Consider the following 4,158-nt stretch of genomic DNA (forward strand, 5'->3'; position numbering starts at 1 on the left):
CTATTAATATAAAGAACCTTGAAATTCTTGTAGTAAAGAACTACATTTTTCTCTCACTAAAGATAAATTAACTCTACCATGTCTAAATATATAATTTCAAAGTGATGAGAGATTAAAATAATAAGTGTACAGCCTACAGAACCATGAGCCAGTTAAGCCCCTTTTCTTTATAAGTTACCCAGCCTCAGGTATTTTTGATAGAATGCAAGAACACACTAATACAGAGCTGATAAGCACCTATCAGCTGTTGTCATTGTAACCATCATAAAGTCATAGTACAATGCATTACCCATCTGTTTGTGATGATGCTGGCATAAACAAACATACTGTGCTGCCATATAAAAGTCTAGCATATGCAATTGTGTTCAGTATATAATTCTTGATGATAGTAATAAATGTTTATGCATTGGCTATACATTTTATCATTTATTTCAGAGTACACTTCTTTTACCTTTTTTTTTTTTTTGAAAGATTAACTATAAAACAGCTTCAGACAGTTCCTGCAGAAGGTATTCCATTACCCTATACAGGCATTGTTACCATAGGAGATGACAGCTGCATCAGTGTTATTGCCCTGAAAGACCTTCTAGTGAAACACGATGTGAAGGTAGAAAACAGTGATATTGATGACACAGCTCCTCGGTAGGCCCTGGCTAATGTGTGTTTTGTGTCTTAATTCTTAACAGAAAAGTTTTAAAAAAAAATTAAAGATAGCAAAAAGCTTATAGGGTAAGGATATCAAGAAAGAAATATTCTTGTACCTCTGTGAATGTTTTTTAAAATTAAAAAGTTTATGAAGTAAAAAAGTTATAGTAAGCTAAGGTTAATTCATATTGAAGAAAGAAAAGTGTTTTTATAAATTTAGTGTAGTCCAGGTGTACAATGTTTATAAAGTCAACATAGTATACCGATTAATTCATTACTCATTCACTGACTCACTCAGAGCAACTTCCAGTCTGGCAAGCTTCATTCATGGTTAGTGCCCTATATAGTTGTACCATTTTCTGTCTTTAATACCACTTTTTCACTGTGTTTTCTATGTTAAAATATGTGTAGATACAGTAATACTTATTATTATGTTACAGTTGCCTCCAGTATTCAGTAGAATTTCATGCTGTATAGATTTGTAGCCTAGGAGTAATAGGCTTGCTGAGCATGCTGGCTGACACCTCTACTCCCAGCTACTTGGAAGGCTGAGATGGAGAGATCACTTTCCCCCAAAAATTTTTAAAAGGCTATACCACATAGTCTAGGCATGTAGTAGGCTGTACCATAGAGGTTTGTATAAGTATAATCCATGGTGTTTGCATAATGGAAAAATTACCTAAGGACATGTTTTTTAGAACGTATCCCCATTGTTAAGTCACACATGACTGCATATAATTAATTCAGACCATTATTTTGTCATCTATAAAATGGGTGGATATATCCACACACAGTTATAATGTATGCTTTCTGCTGGGGAACAAATCTCTTCTTATTTAACTCCAACACCTTTAACAGACAAAGCTTGTTGGCCTGACAAATCTATGACAATGGCCCTAGGCACTGATTTGACAAGCTGTGAGATGCCCATTTTCGCTTGAATCATAACTTTATAAGTGTTGACACAACCTGTTAATGGATCTTATTATGTGGTAATGATACAATGAAAATTTACATTGTAGCAATAGCTACGATTATAACTGGGAGCTGGTAAGGTAGCACATGCCTCACAGAAACGATGTCAGTGTGTAAACTTGTCCTGCATTAAACAATGACACCTGGAAGAAATTAATGACCTGGAGCAGGTGAATCCTATGTTTGTCTTTAAATAATTCATTACTTGTTAAACCTACTGATGTATGTATAGCATCAGGCAACACAGCATACAGAGTTCATATTTTAAAAAGGTGAAGTCTGTGGTATTGAACTTCCACTGTACACCAGGTCTTAAATGTGAGTTATTTCTAAACTTCAGAACAACCCAACAAGGTTGAGATTAGAAAAATCAAACTGACACAAGAACAGAAAGCCAAACACCATATGTTCTCTCTCATAGGTGGGTGTTGAACAATGAGAACACATGGACTCAGGGAGAGGAGCATCACACACTGGGGGCTGTTGGGGGGTGGGTAGGGGAGAGACGGTGGGGGTGGGGAGGGAAGAGGGGTGGGGAGGGATAACATGAGGAGAAATGCCAGATATAATATACTCCTAAAGTAAAATAAATATTAAAAAAAAAGAAAAATTGAATAATAAGCTCAAGATCAGAAAGCTAACAAGTGGAAAGAGATTATTCAGAACTGCCAGCAAAATCTTTCGTGACTACAACTTGAATGTTTATCAAAAACCTCTTGGCTTCATTCCATATCTTTTCTATTGTGAATAGTGCTGTGATAAACATACGAGTGCAGGTATCTTTCTGACGTAACGATTTCTTTTCCTTTGGGTGGATATCCAGTAGTGGGATTCCTGGCTTGAATGGTAGTTCTATTGTTTTGTTCTTTGAGAAATCCCCAAACTATTTGGAATACTATGCAGCAATTAAAAAGAATGAAATAATGTCCTTTGCAGCAACATGGATGGAAATGGAGGGAATTATGTGAAATAATTTAGAAATAGAAAGCCAAATACCACATGTTCTGACTTACAAGTGGGAGCTAAATGATGTGTACACATGAATATACTGTGTAGAATAATAGACACTGGACACTTGGAAGGTGGGAGGGTGGGAGGGAAAAGGGGGATAAGAAATTATCTAGTGGGGTCAAATTGTCTTCTATTCTGGTGATGTTTACACTAAAAGCTGGGACTTCACCACTATGTAACATATCTATGTAACAAAACTGCAGTTGTACCCCCTAAATCTATTTAAAATAATAGTAATAGTAAAAGTTTTAAAACAACCTCTTGGCTTGAACCTTGGCTCTTCCCCAACTTTTTTCTTTTTTGTCTTGACACCGTTCCTTATCTCTCAAACTCACCCCTGAACATACCTTCAATTTACCTCCTTAGCTTCTGTTCTTTTCTCCTAACTCTCTGATAATCTTTCTAATACAGCTACTTCTTTTGAACTATGTTTACCTGTTCTGGCACTTGCAGCTCCTCTTGGCCTATGTGATCCAGACAGAATGCAGGCCTACAATCCATTACAGTTTCAGTAACTAAGACTGAGAAATGAATAATGGCTTTTCACTTCCAGTTGATTCAAGTCTTGGGAAAACTGATTAGCTATTAATTTCCAACACCCAAAGACCTCTGATTTTAAGATTGTGCACATACACATATAATCCTGGGTCAACCGTGGCATGACACTGACTTCAGTATTTTGTAACTTCTTCTTACATTGGAAATTACTAATTTTTACACAGAACAAGTCAAAAGTTCACCTCTTTCCCATGTTTTTAGTTCCAATTTGACTGCTTCACAATGACAACACAGTTTATTGTTAGATTTTTATTCCTTTTTTCTCTATTCTGATAGTTTAGCTAAATATTGTACGTCACTTATGCTTGCTGTAGAAAATACTATCAACCGAAGGAGGCAAAATATCAAAGTAGAGGTTAGACAGACCTCAGAATCATGACTTCAAGGTTGTGAAGATTAGAAAGCATCATTTTATGTTATGTCCTGTAATAGCCATTATTATTGACAATAGCTAAACACATGAAATAATGCTATATGAATGTAGTTGTATTTCCTACATATTGGAAATACATGTGTTAGATTTATTGCTCTGTTGATTCGTAGGTGCAGTGAGCTTTTCTGGTGGGAAGAGCGTTATTTGGGAGGAAAGAAGCACTGAGAAAAAATTCTGGCTTTAGGGGAATATGCGAAAGAAAAGGGCAAATATCATTTGTTGAATATTTTCAACATGGCAGGCACTGTGCTACGTGATCTAACCTCTTCTATCTTCATGACAACCCTGGAAGTTAGTGTTATTTCCCCTTACCACAGAAAGGAAATAAAGATTCAGAATGGTCACAATCACAAAGGGTTGAGTGGCAGAGCAGATCTTGCAGCTTTGCACTGCAATTCATTGGCCAGAACACTACCTTTTTAAGGCACACAGGATAGGTCTGGAAAAAAGCTACTACTTCCCCTTAGAGACATGTTTGGGGTTAAAATCTCCAAAAGGTTTCAAACTAGAAAGCTAGAGCTTTTATTAACTGTCCC

This window comes from Cebus imitator, unplaced genomic scaffold (genome assembly GCF_001604975.1).
Source record: "Cebus imitator isolate Cc_AM_T3 unplaced genomic scaffold, Cebus_imitator-1.0 Scaffold171, whole genome shotgun sequence".
NCBI classification, from domain to species: domain Eukaryota; kingdom Metazoa; phylum Chordata; class Mammalia; order Primates; family Cebidae; genus Cebus; species Cebus imitator.